The following is a 22,559-nucleotide window of genomic DNA, read 5'->3' on the forward strand; positions in this document are numbered from 1 at the left end:
TCATCTCCGACATATAAATATATATATTATATATATATAATATATATATTATAATGTAATATATTATAAAATATATATATATAATATATATATAAATGTATAAATATATATATATAATATAATATATAATATAATATAATATAATATAATATATATAATATAATATAATATAATATAATATAATATAATATAATATAAATAATATAATATAATATAATATATATAATATAAATATAATATAATATAATAAAATATAATATATAGTATATATGATATGATATAATATAATATAATAAAATATAATATAATATAATATAATATAATATAATATAATATAATATAATATAATATAATATAATATAATATAATATAATATAATATAATATAATATATAGTATAATATGATATGATATGATATGATATAATATAATATAATATAATATAATATAATATAATATAATATAATATATAGTATAATATGATATGATATAATATAATATAATATAATATAATATAATATAATATAATGTATAAATATATATATAAATAAATATATATATATAATGTAATATATTATATATATGTAATATATTATAAAATATATATATATATATATAATATATATATTTATATATATTATAATATATATATAAAGGACACCGGAGATGAAAAGACACCGGAGCCTTCTCTCTGGAACTTCGGGAAAATTCGTAAAATCGTAATTAAAGTTTACAGTCGTAATTAAACAATTGGCCGTCATTCTGCCCAATCGTACTTGTTTGCGATTTGTGATAATAAACTCGGGCTCAAGGCGACCATCAGTCGCCGAACGTAGCCGCGGTCAACGGGACGGGCGCTTCGCCTAACAAAGGTGCGGAGTTATAGTATGACCCTCATTAAAAGAAATACCAATGGAGGTACGTGACAATAAAACATTCCAACGGTTCCTTCGGACAATGAATACCAGATGTCGAGGCACTTGCACAGCACAAGTTCAGTTAGCCTGAGGACCCACTATAAAACCTAGGGTTTTTGGTAATTAGGATTTTCAAACGGACAGGCAGCTTTTGTCCCAAATCGACCAATCGACAGCGACGTCAATTTCCCTTACTTTCGGAAGGAGGGCTATACTCGACGAATCCGATGATCGCGTGTCTTTGGACACACCCCATCATAGTTTTCCTCTGTGGCATCATTGGGACGAAGATTCATTCTTTCTGGAGATCTCATCGACGAAGGGAGTAGCGCCTTACGATCAGTGAGTATTACACGTTTGAGTTAGATTTTGTGAGCAAGTATATCTATTATCCCGTTGACCGTGGATTCATTATCGAACCTAAGACCATTATCACTAGTGTCGTGAGTGCCTAATCGCCGCTGTTGATTGTCGAATCGGTAGTGTTCATACTCGTAGTATCAGGCCGTATCTTCGTTCTAACACAACGATGGCCAACTCCAAGGGAGATCTATCAAACGCCCACAACCCTGTTCCTGACTCTTCTCCGACATATATAATTGTATATTATATATTATATATTAAATGCGTATTATTTATATTTGTTGAAAATGACAACGTGAGTTCGTGCTCGCCATCCATATGCAGATGCGTTAGTTATAAAAAATAGTAACTAGAGAATGATCCTAGTTACAATCGATAGAATTAATCGATAGGCTTAAGATGCTTTTTTGTTCTTATCCCTAGTTTTTGTAAGCGCGTGCAATAAAGGTTTTTTTTCGGCTCAGAACGGTGTGATAGATTTATCCATTCAATAAAATAACTATTCTGATCCTACCTCTAAGTATAGAAATAACAACAGGTTATGGGCCCAGGTGCAATAATTAGTTATTATTTTTATTGAAAATATTATTAATAGTAATAATATTGAGGAGCGCAGAAGATAACCTAAAAAAAAAAAGGGGGTGCGTGATCGATGATTCAGTGTTGAATATCATAAGGACGCTTTATCGAGTATACAATAATTTTTTACGTGATAATACAGTTATCAAAAGAAAAAAAAAATGTCGAGCGGGGCGAGTTTAAGTATTGAAAAACTAAATAAAGAAAATTACGACACATGGAAATTGCAAATGGAAGCAATACTCATTAAAGATGACTTGTGGGGATATGCAAATGGTTCAATAATTAAACCTGAAGCAGCGGATGAAGCCTCTTTATGGAATAAAAGGGATGATAAAGCCAGAGCCGATATTATTCTTACCATAAGTTCGAGTGAGCTATGTCATGTGAAGCATTGCAAAATTTCACATGAAATGTGGAATAAATTAAAGGAGGTTTACGAATCCAAAGGACCCGCAAGAAAAGGTACGCTTTTGAAGCAATTATTATTCACGAAAATGTCCGGTAGTGAAAATATGTCCGATCACTTAAATAATTTTTTCAGCCACGTGGATAAATTAAAAGAAATGGATATTCCAATCGCTGATGATTTATTGTCAATTCTATTATTATATAGCGTCCCGAATACATACGAAAATTTTAGATGTGCAATCGAATCGCGGGACCAATTACCTACTCCAGATGCGCTTAAGATAAAATTATTAGAACAAGCTAATTCTCGTCATAATTCAAATATTGTGAATGATCACTAAGAAGCTCTACAAGTGGAAGATTCAAATAAACACAAAAGGTATGATAAAAATAGAAATTTTTCTAATAAAAATAGATTTATTAAAAGCTAATAAAGTAAAACACATTGAATGTTTTTATTGTCACAAACGGCGTCCTTCCGTCTCCGACACATATAAGTAGCTGTGTTATGTATTTTCTAGTTTTTTTTTTATTTAGTTGTTTACATTCACAATTTGTCCGATTTGGTAGAATTTTTTGGCTGCATTTTCTAGTTGTATATATATATCACTAAGAAGCTCTACAAGTGGAAGATTCAAAGAAACACAAAAGGTATGATAAAAATAGAAATTTTTCTAATAAAAATAGATTTATTAAAAGCTAATAAAGTAAAACACATTGAATGTTTTTATTGTCACAAACGTGGACATAAGGCAAATCAGTGTTTGAAGAAGAAAAACGATGATCACAAAGCTCAACTAGCACAAGTTCCTGAAATACCCAAAACTGAACAATGCTTGCGTGCTTCCAATATTCAGGATGAAGATAATCAGGATAATAGTATTATTACTGATGTTTCATTGAATATAAACATGGAACCACCGATGGAATGGTACATTGACAGCGGTGCTACGTTACATATGTGGGATGGTGTAACGTCAGGGAAGGACGTGGCTGATTGTTTATAAACGTTGTCAAGATATGTTAATGTTGTCAAGGAGTGTTGTGAGCGTTACCAAGGTTTGTTAAGGGAAAAATGAGCGTGGTAAATGCTGTCAGAGTTGAATTAATCGTGGTCGAGAGAAGTTCATCGTGTTGCTGTGACGTAGAATTAGTGAGAAGCGAATTCGTGAAATGCGATATTATATTCGATTCTGTGAGAGTGCAACGATATTGTGTTTATCATACTGTTTTTTCTGTTAATTTATAATATAACATTCCTACACATATGTGATGTGACATAAACTGTTTTGAATCCATAGAGCCAGTCAGAAATCAAAAAGTAAAATTAGCGAATGACAAATTAGCTGAAGTCAAAGGTAAAGGTACTGCAATATTATTTAGTTATATAAAAAACAAACTTGAGAAATTTAGATTGGAAAACGCATTATACGTACCAGAATTAAAGGCAAATTTGATCTCAGTATCAAAAGTTACCGCAAATGGAAAAAGGATTGTATTTACAAATAGAATGGCTACAATATTTGGAAAGAAGGATGAAGTCGTTATTACTGCTATTCGTAAAAGGGATTTATATATTGTAGATACAAAATCCAAATATATTGGTATGGTATATGAAAACAGAAATACACTTATGGATTGGTACTATCGATATGGACACTTAAATGAATCTGATCTTTGGAGATTAATAAATAAAAATATGGTAAATGGTCTACCTAACATAAGATTGAGTAAAATGAATACTTGCGAAATATGTAGGCAGCAACCTCGATGCCAAAGAGATCTGAATTAAAGATGTTGGAAAAATTAGAACTGATACATTCTAATGTATGTGGCCCTATAAGACAAACATCTTTGGGTGGAGCAAAGTATTTTGCCACCTTTATTGATGACACGTCATATATAATCTGTAAATCGTAACTTGTCAATCTACTAGTACTTACATTATAAATTGGTAAACTTTTGTGTGTGTGTTGAGGGGAGGGGGGAGTGCTAGATATAACACTGATGCGACATTTTGAAAAATATTTAATTATAATCATGAAAGGCGTTATTGAAATATTGAATTCTTATTAATGTTCCTTGCAACTTCAATTTTGCGTATCATATTTAAAATGTACATAAGATGTAAAGTATATTGACAAGTAACAGTCACAAAATTGTTTCAAATGAGGATAATCATCCTAATATCAACTTATCAATTGTGATCTGATAAGCAAAAATTCAAAATACAGTTAAACTGTGTTCTACATACAATAATCTTTTTCGGATGAGATTTAAATATATGAACATATTGTGATATTTTGTCCATAATAACATGAATAATACAAAGTTTCGTATTACATATACTATATTTTTTAATATATTCTGCATATCTCATTTTATGACAACAGACAAGCAAACTATATTCCCATTATAAGCTTCGCTCTAATTTCGCATCGTTTCACCTGAATATATCGTAAAATTTCATCCCGTCAAAACTTTGCGTCAATCTTTTTTATCTTAAAGGATTAAAGACAGTTGCAAAACGCCACGGTGTTTTGGGTTTTGTTTAAATTTGCGCCAAAAGAAAATGAAGTTTCGCGAAAAATGGCGGTTACTAACAGCACGTCTGGTTACAATTTTCATTTGCAATACTTTTGGCGAGTATATATGACGTACTGGGTCGAGACTAAGTAATCGGTCGTCCCTGAAATTTGAACTGTTGAAAACGAGGTAATAACAGGGCGACAGGTTTGTTGCTGTGTAACGTATACACGTTTCTGAATAGTTTTCTACTTTGAATGAAATTAACTGCTACCCGACGGAGTTTCGACGTAGCGATAAACACGCCACTGAAAAAAGCGACGAATGGGAATGGAAAATACGTAAAGATTTTTTTGACAAAATGAAGAATCATTTTGTCAGATTTCAAGAAGAGTTTGGGTAAATTCAATTTATGCTATTTGCTACTTGACTTATGTTTATAACACTAAAAGTTATCTTTACAAGCAGCGAAGTGATTCAGTTTCATTCGTAGTTCGGTTGCTTCCAATTTTTTCATTTTCACATTGCGTATTACAATATGGATGTTAAAATATTATTATAGAAAAACATGTTAGCAATTTAGTTTTCTGTTTGTTCTTTTCTCTGTTTTCCTTATTCTGTTTTTGGATTTGTGGTGGATGACTTAAATAATGACGTGACGAGTTGATACTTGATATTGTCAAATATATTTAAAATTATTCTAAATACAGAATTAATCGCGCGGGAGACAAAGATTTTGTAACGAATCCTAGCGGCTGCCATTTGTCGTTCACGCGCTGTTGCCGATACCGGATGCGCTAACATCGTGGCGTCAGAGAGGACGCGTTTCGACTCGCGAAAGGCGTTTTCGGTTTGCTTCGACCACTCGATTCGTCGCGAACAGCTCGTACGTATCATTGTTCGCGGATCCGCGTAGTTTGTTGCACGGGTATACATTTATATTGACACCGGTGTTCACGAGGAAAGAGATCCTTGGTGCCTTGTCCGTCACGAAAATGCAACGGGATACTAAAGCCATCGCCACATGCCGCGTTTACGGACGGCTGGTACCGTTTCACTGGGTCCAGTTGCAAGGGGCCCGGCACTTCCTTGCGCGGTTTCGAAAGGTCTCGTGGTAATAGCAGAGACCAGACTTCTGCGGTCTGTCTTTCGAACTCGATATCAATCTTGCCTTCGATATGTAGAATAACGATGTGAGGTGGATAGTGGGTGAAGGTGCCCACAAGAAATACTCTTGATGTTCAACAAAAAAGTTAATTAAACTATTAACAATCAACAGTCAACAATTTATGATCAACAATTAATGATCAACAATTAACGATTAACGATTAACTGTCAACAACAATTAACGATTAACGATGAACGATTAACGATTAACTATCAAGAGTCAATAATCACGTATCTCTAATTGTGTTTGCTTCGCTATGACGCTTAACCTTTCGCACTCCGCAGCTCGAATCTTTGATTCGCAGAATGAATCTTTGATTCTAAACCAAATGGATTCTTTTCTTTGTTGCCCCTCGATATCCCCACTACGCACGCGTTTATTAGATATCCGCGACGGTTGCCGCGTATGCATTCTTCCGAATATTCGGCGAAAGAACTGTAGGGATATCGATGGTACATTAGGCACATCGGCCTTACGCTTTGAAGGTATAGCGCTTTGTGTCGCGAAGCTGTTGGAAAGTTCCGTGGTCGACTGCCATCACAGATGCATGACGATTAGATACAAACACTTCGAGTATTACAATTAATAGCTGATACAATTGCAACAAAACAGATGTCCTTTATGCAAGACTACTGAAATTACACAGCTACAATAAAATAAGGAATACGTCTGTACTATGGGAAACATAAATAAATATACACATAGTAGAGCTTATACAACATGTATGTGGAGGACGATTAAACGTGTTGTTGATTAATGACTAGACGAGTTGATACTTAGTGTAGTCAAATGTATTTAAAATTATTTGCAGTACAGAGTTAGTCGTCGTTCGCTTAGTGTTGCTCGATATGTGTATACAAGGTAATGCTTACGTTCGTTCGATATTAATTCGCTATAAGAATGTGCGATACTAACTGTCTTAACGATCGTGTTCGTTTATTTATACTCGGGGGAGTACCGGAAACTCTAAATTCAACCTCGGTTGACGGTTGCACGTAGCGGCAACATTGTTTTGCCCGGAGTTTGTTTATCGTTACGCTTTGCGTGTCACGTAAAAATAATGGGAAGATAATAATAAAAAAATGTTGGGTTCTTGAACCAGAGTTCGAGATACCTTTATTCTATAATAGGATTACAAGTGTGCGATTAGACTGTTACCGAAAGACTGAAGCCTCGATCAAGAACCAGCCCTTCTAGATGTTCGTTTATCTTATGCCTACGTGCCGAATTCATACTTTTTTTAGGATAATGCTGACCCTAGCACTAGTAATAATACTTTTAGTTAGTTGCCTTAAATTCACGTTGATGGAAAAGAGAAAATAGAACGTACGACTTCTTTTTTTTATTTACTACGGGTTTCTATCAATTTCTAAGTGCATATTTCAACTCTTATAAATTTGTTTATAATTTTGTAATGATCACAGTTTCTCTAGTACTTTTGTAGATTGAGTTTATTATTCTATCTAAAATATATCAATTCAGTAATGAATTGAAAAGACACCTTCCAACGAGTATAGAACCAGGCGTCATGTTCACTTAAGCCCTAAAAGGAACGTAAGCGTGAAATATCACCGGTCACCTCCTGTATATTTCCTGTAAAATCGGTTACTTGTATGCATATGTCAGAGAAGCGTCAGTAATAGAGTTGTGGGCATTTGCTAGACCTCCCTTGGAGTTGGCCAGGGTCGTGTTATAACGAAGATACGGCCTGATACAACGGGTATGAACACTACCGATTCGACAATCAACAGCGGCGATTAGGCCCTTGCGACACTAGTGATAGTGGTCTTAGGTTCGATAACGAATCCACGGTCAACGGAAGGATGGATATGCTTGCTCTAACTCAAACGCGTACTGATCGTAAGGCACTATTCCCTTCCTCGATGAGGTCTCAGTCAGGAATGCCTCTTCGTCCCAACGACGCCACCGAGATAAACTCTGGTGGGGTGTTTAAGTACCCAAGATCCTCGGATCGACGTCGCTGTCGATTGGTACGAAGTTTTGTTGTATGTCGTAATGCGAGATCACGAGAGAAAGGTGACACTTTTGGTAGCTGGTTGTATTTTTCTGTCATTCCGAAGTTTTTGCGAGGAGATAAGTCGATGGATAATCCAGTTATCGATCGATTTCTCGATTCCAACGGGACCGACAAGGAAGATGAAAACGACGTCCAGATGGAAACAATGGCGAACGTTCACGTTAAACCGATTGGATTGTCTTCTACGAATATTGATATCGATCCCATTCGAATCGAAGAAGATGATATTGTGTCTCGCTGCAATCAGTCTGATCATTTGTCTCAATTGTCACTATTACTCGTGAATTGTACCATATTGAGCATGTTGAAATCTACATAAGTTGATGTACATCTGATGAAATGTACATCTGTTTGAATAAATGTAACTTTGTTCTATCGTATCATATCAAACAGTTAGAGATTATGTATCGTTTGAAAGTTTTGAAAATCCATTGTACCATATCTATCGTATCTATTAAACATGTTGAGAACTGAATGTATTCGTTTCTAAAATTACAATTAACAAAGTTTCAAAGTTCAGTTTGTGTGCAGTACATCTCTTTCGTGATTCCATGCCATGCATCCAAAGGTGTACGAAATCCGGTTAATCAGTTTGTCCCATTCGACTAATTTGATCTCTTAGCAAACTGTACCGTTTACGAGTTTCGCGGTTGCCAAGTTACGCGTAACGCTGTAACTATGGCACGGTCGGTCACAACGTACCAGACACAGAGGTACATTTTTCGCGTCGTAACTTTTTCCAGGTTGGTCCGATCGCGATAGGACCAGTAACGTTGGATAGTACACGAGTCCAGGTTCCATAAAGCCTGACCCTGCGACACGGGTTTTCGATATCGTTTACGAGTTACGGGGCTGTTAAAGTACACGTACCGCTATCTTTATTGTTAAATTAAACACTGCATACTCGACACAAAGATGCCTTGGTCCGGTTGTAACTTTGTTCCGGTGCTTCGGAGCAGGACTGATCCACGACCGATAGATAGTTCGTGTCATCAGCTTCCATAAAACCTGACCCTTCGACATGGGTTTTCGGTACCGTTTACGAGTTACAGGTTGTCAAAGTTTATCTCGTAATGGTCGAGTTGGTAGACGGAACGCCCTAGTGTTGACAACCCGGTTAGTTCCAGGTTAGTCTTACAAAACTCGAGTAGATAGTGGTCGCCACTCTCTCGCGTTTTACCGTCAAACGGATGTTTGTTGCCACGCGCGTGTAATTCGAGATCAGACAAGGATCAAGACCGTTTGCGTCGATCAGTAGTCGGATATCGCAAGGTTGCGCATTAGATCCTGTCGTCGCCGTCTCCTCTCTTACGCCTGTAACCGGTTTTCCCGTTACTACGTCTGGTGCTCGAGACTGCTTATCTGCCTTTCTGACACCATTTCCCCACTCCCAGCTGGAATCTAAGGTTGGCGGTCAAAGTCCACTGGGGGGATTTTACGTAATCATCGGTCGATAGTGCTGGTTCATTCGCTCTTGGGACGCGATGACAGCTGGGCGGCGGTTGGACCGGTGATTGATGGTAAAGTTGTTTCTTATTATCGTGATTCCTTTTTTTTGTCAATAATGAACGCCTTTTCGTTTAAAGTACTTGGACCTTGTGAGTAGCTATCGTTTGGACAATGCTGAACCAGTTCTGGAAGATGTTCAATTTCCAATTTTGCACCCGTTGCAACAAGCCGATTGTGAATGAGGAGAATTTGAGAATTTTGCGACATATTATTCTCGGATCCAGTATCGTGACTACGTTTTGTTTGGGATTCTTTGCGTTGCCGATAATTGGGTTTGCCTCTACTGGTGTTGTTTCTGGGTCCATAGCTGCAGCTTGGCAATCAAGTATCGGTAATGTTGTTGCTGGTTCTCTTTTTGCGACATTGCAAAGTATGGGAACTTCTGTTTTGTATCAGCTTTTGTTTGGAGCTATTGGTTCACTTGTTGGCGGAGGCACTGGAGCACTAGCTTGTTTATTGGCCCATGCCGAGCAGCTGGGATTCTGTACGTGCAACGTTGATCGTGCAACACAAATTACGATCCGAAAAACCAATTAATTAAAACGACTTGGAAGTTAATCAAGAAACCAATAAAAATAAATTAATAAATGTAATAATACTACATAACATAATATAACAATATACAATCAGGAATAACCTATGATTGACAATTCAAATTACGATTTGAAATTCTATCAACAAAGATTAACCAGCGATTTCAACTAATTAATTAACCATGATAATTTACGAATTTATGATTTGAGAGCCTCTGATGAAGACATCTCCGCATCCACCAAATCATCAAAACCTATATTCGCTTTAACAATAAACCAAACCAAACACCGGAAGCAACAATCACACAAAATATATCCTATATAAAATACAAAATTATACCATTAGATAACACCTAGGCATATCGACACACATAAACAAACAAGGCACTATATTAATAAAATCACACACGAAACGTCAACATACACTATACACCATGGACACACAATAGAAAATTCCTTTGACTAGAAGAGCGGTGACATAAAAGAACATCCAAGATTTCGACAGGAGCCTCCTTTGGGAAACGAGACTTTCTACGAATCATCCGTATCGCCTTCATGAGCCATTTATACACACTTTTGGAATATCTCCTCCCCTCACGCTGAAACAATACATAAGATTAAGGAGGGAAATAGACGAAGCACCATAGGAAACAGGACGAGGTTAAAATAAATAAAGGATACATACCTACACAACATAACCTGTAGTCACAAGAAAGACACAAAACTACGACGAACTAAAATACCGCGCAAATAAAAATAAATAAAATAAAAAAATTCTTTATTCGACCTATAACACCAAACAAATCAACACTTATATATCTAAAATACGGTAAATAAACAAGACACTACTATCAAATAAAATCAAAGTCAAAATACGGAGCACCTGGATTAAGTTCGCAAAACTTTTTTATACACCACGAACGCACGACAGGAGAAATCCCCCTTTCACCAGAATAGAAATGACGCAAGTAAGCGTCCAAAACCTCCGCAGGAATTTCATCCAGGAATCGAACCCTTGAACAATTATCCGTATCAAGGACTTCGATCGATGGAGAATCGGTAGCTCAACGGTGTCTTCATCCGATAGGGCCAGCTCAACGGCCAGAGAACCATCAGGATCCGAGGCTGATGTCGAAGCCACAGTGTCTATCTGTTCAGAACGCACCCTCTCCAACGTCCTCAACTTCTGCGCATGGTTTCTTATACCGCCACGACAACCACGCTTTTGTCACGTAATTTTTAGGGTTGGTTGGTGAAAATAAAATATAGTTGAGTCGTAACACAACAATTAACTTTGTTTTAATCAACCTTTATTGTGAATTCACCAATCACAATGTAACACGCACTGAATTAACATAAATCACAATTCACTCCAACCACGTTGTGTAAGACTTAGTTACAACAATACATTAAGTACGCGACTTATAAGGGTAGAGACCGATATAGATATGTTGACTATTCTAAGGATACAGAATAAGTGAAGTTTTACTGACGATACTGTGTCTGAGGAAAGCTAGGGGTGGGTGTGTCTAAGGACACGGGACTATCGGATTTGTTGATGACAATTTTGGTTAAGGAAGTGAGGGCAGTAGACACCGTCTCCGATTGGATAATAAGACCAGGTTGGTGGACCAGGGCGGTTTTAGCCGCCCTCGCGAGAAAGTTGCTAACGGAACATACCAGATGTGGAGAAAACCAACTTTCTAAGCTAACACGTGGTAGACAATAAACGTAAAGGGAAATCTAAGACAGGAAATACTCGCTTGGTCCGAAGGACCTTAACCATGAAAATGCCAAGGCCCCTGGTGGGCACTTAAGACTATTGAGGGTGCGCACCAAGGATATGCAGACATCTGGGTGTCATCATGTCCGTGGTGTGTGGCCTGGTCTCTGATGTGAATTGACGTTAGACTTTCTCGAACCATTCACATACCGTTTGCGTGACTTGCGTTTCTCCTTATTCTTCTTTTTCCACTTCTTGCACTTAAAACAAAACGCACAAATTAATGAAATAAACAACACATGATAAAATGAATAAACGATACATACTTGCTCAGTGCACACAACAATACAGGTTGCTCAGGTGCAAATACCTCCGTGTCCATATAACCTGTATCCAAAAGAAAAACATAAACGAAAATACTGATCGGATTCTAAATATTGTGAACAGATAATAAATAAGCAAAACTCCCAACACTACCATTATTAGTAAAGAAACAAGGACGAGATGACCTTAAAACGTAAACGTTGAAATGAAGCCTCAAGCCACGCATTGCAAATAGAAATCTACTAATAATCAATCTAAACAAATAACAAAATCAAAATTCATAATATGCCGCTACGGAGATAGGACAACCTGCAACTACATATCAAAATATATTCATGTAAATCACCAATAAAAATACCGAAAGTAATTATCAAAATCCAAATAATCTATACAAATAAATAATGAGTAACCAAAACATATAAAACTACACATTGAAGACAACCACTTCACGACGTTTTCCATGAAATAAATAAAAAAAGAAAAAAAATAAAACAAACAAAACTTACTATACTCTATTGAAAGAAACACGAAACGATATATGCCATGTGTACAACGGCTCCATAGAACAATAGAAGTCCCATTACCCATGAATTAGTTATAAATAAGAGTAGCAGCATACGAAAAAAGCTTTTTAGTCGGTTAAAAGGTTTCAGTCGGTTCAGAGAGATCATAAAGAGTTCAGTCGAGTTCGAAGAGTGCAAGAAAATTCAGTTTAATCAGTCTGTTACGACCGTTCGCGGAGAGACGCGGTCGCGAGGAAAACGCGTCAGCGAGAGGCGTAAATTCTCGCTACGATTCGGTGAATCGACGCCGCGAAGTAGTCGTTCCCCTGTTTCGGGTGGGATAACAGAGGTGGTTGATATGAATATGACACAGTAGTAAGTTATATTTCACCGTTTATTCCACAACTTAGAACGAGGTTAGTTACACTGGTGCGTATGTACGAGATGAGTGACTGAGTGATCTGCGGGTGTGTATACCCGCTCGAAGGATGTTGACCGTTCGAAGGATGCAAAAACAGTACACTTGGAAGACGATGCTGTCTCGGAGGAGAGCTAAGGATGAGTGTCTGTCTAGCGCACGGGACTATCGGATTGGTTGGTGCCGATGTTATTTAGGAGAGTGAGGGAATAGGCTTCGTTTTTAATTGGTTAAACGAAGGGTCTTAACCGCCCTCGAGAGAAAGTTGTTAGTGGGAGGAAAGTTGCAGCGTACGTGACAAAAATTGACTTTCCCTTGTTAAGCCGTGGTAGACAATAGTCTCTAGAAATTCCTCCGAAGCAGATGTTTGTTTCGTTTGAAGGACCTTTTCTAGGAAATCTATGTGATTTATGGAAGGTCCTTGACATCATGGAAGATACGCTGCGAGTATCCGAAGACATCTGGTTGCCATATTGCCCGCGGTGTGTGGCCTTGGCTAGGTAGAGTGTTACGCGACGTAACACAGTCAGTTCAGTAGAGTCCAATAGAGTTTCATTGTCCACCCTGTTTGTCATCTTCTCAAGAAAAGAGAAATTGTATATTCTAAGTCGTTATTTGAAAGAAATATAAAAGTGTTCACATTGTCACGGCCGGCCCGATCATCAAAACCAATATCAAGTTAGTAAAATTGTGATAAGTATCCATAATTGTTACCATTTGTTAACCGCGGCGTCCATACAACCCTTCGCTCAATTGCGTCTCCAATAAAATTTAATACAACAGAAAAGTATCAGTGTTAGTTACCAATTTGTTAATAAAGGCGTTTATATTGTTATTTTTTAAGTGTCACGGTTCGATTAACCGTTAATTCGATCAAGTAAAATCTGAATAAATTATAATATAACAACACCAACCCAACCCAGCCGCACGAAATAAATCCGTGTGTCCATTCTAATTATTTATTCCGAAGAATTTTAATCCTCTTCCGTGCTAGTATTCCTGCCCATAGCGGGTTAGCCGAAACGTGGAATTTATTTACCAGTCGCATTAAATGTAAGTAACGCTACCTATTAACATAACAACTATTGAATAGAAAAGAGAGAGAGAGTGAGAGACAACACGACGTTTAGACTAAGACCCCGGCAGACACAAGGTACAACGAATTGAGAATTCTCCAACGGTAGTGCGCTTGAGAGACGCGATACGAGATTGAGAACTCATACGAGTTGTTACCGAGAATACGACAGACGTGACAATACTTACAACACAATAACATTCTTGACGTAAAGACAAAATATAAAATCTACAATAAATACAAAATAGTAAAAGGAAAATTGGAAGTAGAGAAAAATAGTCCATTGTGAAAGAAAAAAAAATTGTTTGAAATAGTCCCTAGACTATTTCTGGTGGCAACATCTACCCTATTAATCGGAAGTTTTAGAATATATATGTCGGGTTTACATTAGAATTAGGGTTAGGGGCGTGAAACGAATCTTCGTTTGGATTACACGTCGTCGTTATGCAATAGAGAAGACTTCGACTAATGCAAATACGATTATCATAGAACTGGACAAGTAACCGTGGTAATTAGATACTCGAGAAACTAATGACAATGATCCTAGGTTCAATAACGAATCCGCGGTCGACGGGATAATAGATGAACGTGCTCACAAAATCTAAGTCGGACGCGTAATATTCACTGGTCCTAAAGGGTTACTCTATTAGTCGATGGGACCGCAAGAAAGAATGACTTTCCGTCCCGACGATGCCACAGAAGAAAACTATGATGGGGTATGTCTAAGGACACGAGATCATCGGATTCGTCGGGGATAGTCTTCGTTCGGAAAGTAAGGGAAATTGACATTGCTGCTAATTGGTCAATCTCCATATCGGTAGTTAGAAAAAGATGCTAGCCGCCCTCGAGGGAAAGTTGCTAGTGGGAGACGTCGTTCGTTGAAAAAATAGATCTCCCCTAACTTCCCGTAGTCGGGACAAAGACTGTTTGTCTGTTTGAAGAACTTTAGGTAACTAGATCTTAGTGTTTATAACGGCCCTCGGACTAGCCGATCACGTACTGTGGAGACGCGTCGGCATTTGGTAACCATCATACCCGAAGAATAGGATCTGCGTGTGGCGAGCCACAGGACAGAAACCGTTGGAATGTTTACTGTCGCGTGCCGCTACAAATATTTCTTTTAAGGAGAGCTATAGAATTACTCCATACCTTTGTTAGACAAAGCGTTCATCCCGTCACCGCGGCTACGTTCGGCGACTGGCTGTCGCCTCGAGCCCAAACTCATTATCACAACTCGCGAATAATTACAATCGGATTGAATAACTACAATTGTCTAATTACAGCTATAGTAGACTCTAGATTACAATGTTGCGGGATTATCCAAAATTCCAAAGGCTCCGGTGTTCTTTCATCTCCGACATATAAATACCCATAGACTCATGGCTTCGAAGCTCTGTTGTAATGTAACGCTGCCAGAGTGTGGATCTAGATTAGTATACACTGTACTTATACTTATGCTTATATTTATACTTATACTTACAGTTACACTTATACTTAAATATATTTCTGTTACACATTCATCACGCGTTCCTCGAAGAGATAACTTCAACAAAGGTGGTTGGAAAATTCTTCAGCTTGCTCTTCGTTGCTTCTGGCTCATGTGTTGTCCGTTAATCTGATTGCTGGGATTAGTTTAATTGGCTCCTTTATTTTGTTCGTGGCTTTCCATAGGAAATAGTTGGAATTCTCGTACGCAGAAAGTGAATCTATGAATTTTGAGAATTCGTTATTATTATGATCTTTTATTTTACTTTCTATTTCCTTTGCAAGTTTGTTTAGATGTTTTTTTGCTTTCACCTGCTCTATGTTTTTGTCATTTTGCTTTCGCTTACCTTTTTTCCTCTGATTTTGTCAAGAAAGTCTTGCGGAATTATTTTTGTTTGCCTGTTATTTGGTTCATAAGTAGTAGTTGCCAATGCTACTTCTATAATCTCTGTCAATGTACTGCCTGTTCGCAGTGGTGCATATACTGCTACGTCTGGAAGTAATTGCCGTTAGTTAGTATTGTAACGGTGGTTGCTTGAGTGTATTAATGATGGATTTGGCTATGTTGGTGTTAAGGGTGGCGATTGGTTAGTTACTTGTGCATAACTTCGGCTACCAAAGGTGTTGGTGTTTCCATGATTAGAGTTCTATACATATTGTATTGTTTGCTGTTGGATCTGATTCCGTAATATCTACTCGCTGTATGTTCTGCTTCGAAGCGTGTAGCAGGAGGGTGTGAGGAAAAAGCAACACCATGTTAATGATCATAGAGATCAACTTTTATCTTAGATATATGATTATTATGATTATATTATTCTTATTTTATACCTAACTAATTTCTAATAAATGTTATATAAAATAAATATTTTTTCATTATTAAAATCCTTTGTAAACTCTATAATTATATTATAATTTAGCTTCCTCAATAAAGAATTTAATAACATTGAAAATTTTTAATCATGGGTAATATTTTAAATGTGACACTATTTACGTATGTTATAGGTAATGTTAATAGTTACACAATTTTTTAATAAATTAAGAAAAAACTAAAAACAAACTTACTTTCCAATATATGCGTCAAATATAAAAGCATTAAAGATATGTGTACATATTTAATTTGAAAATTGTAGTCTTGTTAAACTTGTTTGTTGGTAATAATAATGCATGTTTAATAATGGTTCATAATTAATATTCATTTAAACAATGCTTTCTGTAATAAATGGAGTATTGTAGATGTATCTGCTTGGAATAAATGGTGAAAAATTATAATAAATACATAATATAGTATTAGTTATTGAATAAGCTTACTGCTTTAGTTTATATTCTTTACCTTTAGTGCTTTCACCGAAGAATGGCGCCAAACATAAAATCCTAGCTACTCAATCGCAGTGTTCAATGGTGGCCAATTGGTAAAGTACATCTTGCGACATTAAGAACCTTATCTCCTTTACAGCAGTTAACAGACCTGTGTGTACAACTATGGCCTAGGGACAGTGTGGCATATTAGTGAAATTAAAAGCTTAAAGTCAGTAGTGTCTGCTTTTATTAATGAAAACTTAAATATATTTTTTATGCTTATTATATATTTTTTTAAAATACTGTATGACTGGAATAATGTAATACAAATACTTTGTTAAACATAATATATTAAAAATTGGATTTATATTCAATTACATTCTATTTTCCACCAAAAGTTACGCAATTAATTCACAATTACTCTCTTCGTTTAGGATCGTTTGGAAGATAATACATTTTCTTACCACTCTCTGACTTGTTTCTGCATCCCTTGGCTGAGTAATCGGGCATTTGAACTAACGTTCCAAACTTAAATGCTAATTCTGTATGTTCTCTATAATGACTTCAAAAATTTGTAATAAACACGAAGTATAAATAACCTTAAAGTAAAAACGGATAACACCATACAGATTTAATTACTAAGATGTGTGTAGCTCAAAATTTGATGTTAATTTAAAATTGTAATATAATTTATTGTTAAACTTTACAAAAAAGTTGTATTTTCTTTTGAGGTTATCTTTAGCAATCTTATGAAAAGGTTATTCAACTATTATTTATATCTATTAATAAGAGCGACTTTTAATAATATCCTACTTTTTCTCATTATTCTTTATTTCCGTCGTTATTTACACTCTAATACACGGTAAATATTATTACACTTTGTTTACAGATAACTTTGTGAACGTATACTTTATACATTTATATCTATACCAATCTGCCATAACTGGTGCAGGAAGCGCTTTTATAAATGGCGGAACCAATCAGCGTTGAACGAATAGATTTGCCACACTGTCCCTGGATCAAATACACATCGCAGGGCTTAACTCTTCAGTCAGGTCTGTAACTGATTCCGAATTTGAAAAATCACCGTACGGGTAATCGATCCAACGATCGAATTAAACTGTCAAAATTTCCAATTAGTTGTGGAATAACAATAATTGTTTGGCCGTTATCTTTTCTGATTGAAGAAAACAGTTACAAAACGAAGTGTATTCATTGAAACTTTTATTGCATACAATTTTGCATAAATAAAATAGTTTTATTTTTTTAGAAGTAGAGTTTTAATTAAACAAGAATATTTATCTTGCTTTAATAAAATAAAAATTGAGTGTTATTAATGTCTTAAGACGAATATTAATGAAAGTAATCTGGGAAATACAATATATTGTAATATCGGAAAATAAGGATAGAAATTTTTTCCCGATTACTTACAATTTATTAATATTAAACTGAATATACAGATATAAATTGGACAGAGAACGATATTTATTTAACGGAACTAAATGCAATACTTGTATCTATATCAAATAACTTTACAGTTATTTGATCACTCTCGTCACAACGAATCTAACACACACACTCTCTCTCTCTCTAACAACTCTATCAATTCTCACGACTCTACTCTTCGACAACTCGAAACCTCTAACGACTCTACTCTTCGACAACTCGAAACCTCTAACGACTCTACTCTTCAACGACTCAATTAGCTCTGACTCTCGCAACACACTCGCTTTTCGACTCGCATACTCTGACCTCTCGGTCATCGCTCCTTGAACCCGAAACCGTCCTTCTGCTCTAGCGTTCTTTATTGTTTTTCTCATATCTCTGTAAGAACTAGGTGACTTTAGTCACATAGGCGCTCTTAAATGTAAACGAACCACAGAAGGACGACGTACACGGTTTTTTCTATTTTCAACCGATCTCTAATTCAAATTTATTCTACGATATTACAATATTACTCCTAAAACTAAGCTCTGAAATCTGAGCACATATATATGTTAGAGATGAAAGGACACCGGAGCCTGCCCTTTGGAATTTTGGATAATCCAGCAACATTGTAATCTAGAGTCTACTATAACTGTAATTAAACAATTGTAGTTATTCAATCCGATTGTAATTGTTCGCAAGTTGTGATAATGAGCTTGGGCATATTCCACGTTTTCGCAGAGTCCGACTTAGATTTCTGTGAGCACGTACATCTATCATCCCGTTGACCGCGGATTCGTTATTGAACCTAAGACCAACATCACTAGTATCGCGAGTGTCCAACCGCCGCGGTTGATTGTCGAGTCGGTAGCATCCATACTCGTATTAACAGACCGTACCTTCGTTATAACACGACGATGGCCGATTCCAATGAAGATTCATCAACCGCCCACAACCTTATTCCTGACCCTTCTCCGACATATATATTCTCCGCACCCAAACGTATATTAACTGATAGAGGACAAAGTTTTATTAGCGAACTAATGCAACAATACGAAGAAGCATTTAGAATCAAACACATAAAAACCACTTCATTCCATCCACGATCCAACGGAAGCATAGAACGAACACACGCTGTAATATCCGACATGTTAAAAGCTATACAAAACGACAATGAAACAGAATGGGATCAAAACCTAAATTTTGTGTGTCTAGCACTGTGGTTCAGGATGTCACTGGATATACGCTTTTCGAACTAACATTTGGATATAAGGCCAATCTCCCCTCTACCATATCCTAAAGTCCCCAAAGAACATACGTTGATGAAGTTAGCTTCAGGAAACGAGAATGGGATGCCAAACTACTTAAAGCCAGAGAAACTCTAATGAAAAGTAAACAAAGATATCAAAGAGATCAAAGGAGAAAAATGATTAAACCTCAATCTGTTTTTAAAGAAGAACATTTAGTATTAGTATAACGATCATAAAGAACACAAGTTAGATACTGAATGGCTAGGGCCATACACCATTGAAAAAGTAAAAACCCCTTATTATGAAATAATAGTAAATGGCTCGATTAGGAAAATATATGGTAATTGTATTAAACCTTACTTTCCAGGACGATCTTCACCTTCTTCATAGTTAGCTAAGCTAAACATTATACCTCTGAACGATAGTTCTATATATCAAGAAAAATTAGCTCATGCATACTTATATAGCGAATCTGTAAACATAATTATAGGTTTAGATATTAAGGATATATATGCAAAAATCTGCGAAATTAAGAGATTTAGACTAATGTTAACAGAGCATTGTAAAAGTGAATGTCCGTATTTCAATGAAATGATTACACGCGCTCGCGAAAGAAATTTAGGCAATTTACTAATGCATATTAAACTTATGACACACACTCGTTATCGAAGAGGGTCATTGAATTTTGTTGGATCCATTTCTAGAAGTCTATTTGTAACTCTGGATGACAATGATTTAGAATTAATAAACAAAAATATAGATAAACTTTTTGCTGAAAACAATAAATTAAGAACCAACATAACTTACAAAACAAAACTCAAAACTATAGCTTTATCCTTAAATGACAGTTTAGAAGAAATCCTGTACAATCGTATAGAATGCACCTCAATCAAATTTCCAACGAAGTTAACTCTCTTAATTATGAACATAGAATTAGAAGTCTTAAGAAATGGGAACTAAGTGTCTTATAAATTATTAGTTATATTGCTCTAGCATTACTAGGAATATATATGTCGGAGATGAAAGAACACCGGAGCCTTTGGAATTTTGGATAATCCCGCAACATTGTAACCTAGAGTCTACTATAGCTGTAATTGAACAATTGTAATTATTCAATCCGATTGTAATTGTTCGAGAGTCGTGATAATGAGCTTGGGCTCGAGGCGACAGTCAGTCGCCGAACGTAGCCGCGGTCACGGGATGAACGCTTTGCCTAACAAAGGTATGGAGTAATTCTATAGCTCTCCTCAAAAGAAATATTCGTGGCGACACGCGACAGTAAACATTCCAACGGTTTCTGTCCCGTGGCTCGCCACACGCAGACCCTATTCTTCGAGTAAGATGATTGCCAGATGTCGATGCGTCTCCGCAGTACATGTTCGGCTAGCCCGAGGGCCCGTTATAGATCTTAAGATTTAGGTAACTAAAGTCCTTCAAACAGACAAACAGTCTTTGTCCCAATTACGGGAAAATAGGGGAGATCTATTTTTTCAACGAACGACGTCTCCCACTAGCGACTTTCCCTCGAGGGCGGCTAGCATCTTTTTCTAACTAACGATATGGAGATTGATCAATTAGCAGCAATGTCAATTTCCCTTACTTTCCGAACGAAGACTATCCCCGACGAATCCGATGATTTCGTGTCCTTAGACATACCCCATCATAGTTTTCTTCTGTGGCATCGTCGGGACGGAAAGTCATTCTTTCTTGCGGTCTCATCGACTAATAGAGTAACCCTTTAGGACCAGTGAATATTACGCGTCCGACTTAGATTTTGTGAGCACGTTCATCTATTATCCCGTCGACCGCGGATTCGTTATTGAACCTAGGATCATTGTCATTAGTTTCTCGAGTACCTAACTACCACGGTTACTTGTCCGGTTCTATGATAATCGTATTTGCATTAGTCGAAGTCTTCTCTATTGCATAACGACGACGTGTAATCCAAACGAAGATTCGTTTCACCCCTAACCCTAATTCTAATGTAAACCCGACATATATTTAACGGATTGCGACGGCAATAATTTGCCTTCGTTATTTCGCTACATCAGAACAAATCTATCCTCCACATATGTATAGCTATTGTGTATGAAATAAAGTAAACTATTTGTATTTCCGAATCCTCTCTATATTTTAACACATGCATAATGTATAATGTATAGGATGTGTGGGGTATATAATGATGGACCTGAGACATGGACGTGCAACAATAGATGCTGTTTTTCCTGCTCCTGATTGCAGAATCTAAACACATTATGAATAAAGTCAGTTTAAATATTATTGAAACTTTGAGGCGTTTCTTTCTCCTGACAAGTAGAATAGGCTGCAATAAAAAAAAAATTTGACCTTGAAACTAGTACTTACGGCTTTGCACGAACTACACCTACTGTTTATACACTCTGTATATTTCGCAATCGTAATGATGTACACATACACACGTACACACATACAACATACAAACATACACACTGTTTCCGTGAACTTCTGAAATTTTCATCCTCTGCTTCGCAAACGCCGATGCTACTTGTCGTGTTGCTGCCGAGCGCAAAACATCGAAACATTCTAACGTAGATTGTAATTCGACCAGTCACGGAGAGACTCGATCGCGTAAATCTCCGTTACGATTAGACAATCGACGCCACGAGCTTGTCACGTAAAATTGATACTTGGATTGTAAAAGAAAAGAAAGCTGAGTCGTAACCCAACTATTAATTTTCTTTTATCGAACATTATTATAAATTTAGCACTTACAATAATAGAATAACACTGAACCGGAGAAAGGGGTTGCACAAGAACAGCGACTAGAACAAGAACTGCCCGAGCTGGGTGAAGTCTCGGTTTATATACGTTTTGGTTTGAGGATGTTGAGGGGGCTCGGTGTAGGTTATGATGTGGAAAAGTGTCCGAAGGTTGGGAGTCGATGTCTTATCTCTGATGTAGGTTGAGATGTGATTGATGTCACAAACTGATCGATCCCCTATTTCGGTTAGGATAATAGAGGTAGTTTAATGAGTATA

At 36.5% G+C, this 22,559-nt stretch overlaps 3 long non-coding RNA genes across 4 annotated transcripts in view; all 3 read right to left on the bottom strand.

Annotated features, from left to right (window-relative positions):
* The window catches only part of LOC126872704 (uncharacterized), a 50,441-nt gene extending 28,937 nt beyond the window's left edge, over positions 1–21,504 (bottom strand). The window contains exon 1 of the long non-coding RNA XR_007692142.1: positions 21,368–21,504. This is a non-coding gene — a long non-coding RNA (uncharacterized LOC126872704). The remainder of the gene's footprint in view (positions 1–21,367) is intronic.
* LOC126872685 (uncharacterized) lies at positions 10,081–12,816 on the bottom strand. 2 transcript variants are annotated; one of them, XR_007692115.1, is made up of 3 exons: positions 12,244–12,816; positions 12,093–12,153; positions 10,081–12,026 (listed from the first exon to the last, which is right to left on the bottom strand). It is a non-coding gene; the product is annotated as an uncharacterized LOC126872685 (long non-coding RNA). The 2 variants fall into 2 exon arrangements; XR_007692114.1 differs by having other exon boundaries at positions 12,093–12,816.
* Positions 14,006–17,656, bottom strand: LOC126872691 (uncharacterized). The gene is made up of 6 exons (XR_007692125.1): positions 17,332–17,656; positions 16,902–17,055; positions 16,634–16,810; positions 15,919–16,064; positions 15,567–15,792; positions 14,006–15,495 (listed from the first exon to the last, which is right to left on the bottom strand). It is a non-coding gene; the product is annotated as an uncharacterized LOC126872691 (long non-coding RNA).
* Positions 21,505–22,559: the final 1,055 nt, after the last annotated feature.

The sequence above is a fragment of the Bombus huntii genome, chromosome 13 (assembly GCF_024542735.1).
Source record: "Bombus huntii isolate Logan2020A chromosome 13, iyBomHunt1.1, whole genome shotgun sequence".
NCBI lineage: Eukaryota > Metazoa > Arthropoda > Insecta > Hymenoptera > Apidae > Bombus > Bombus huntii.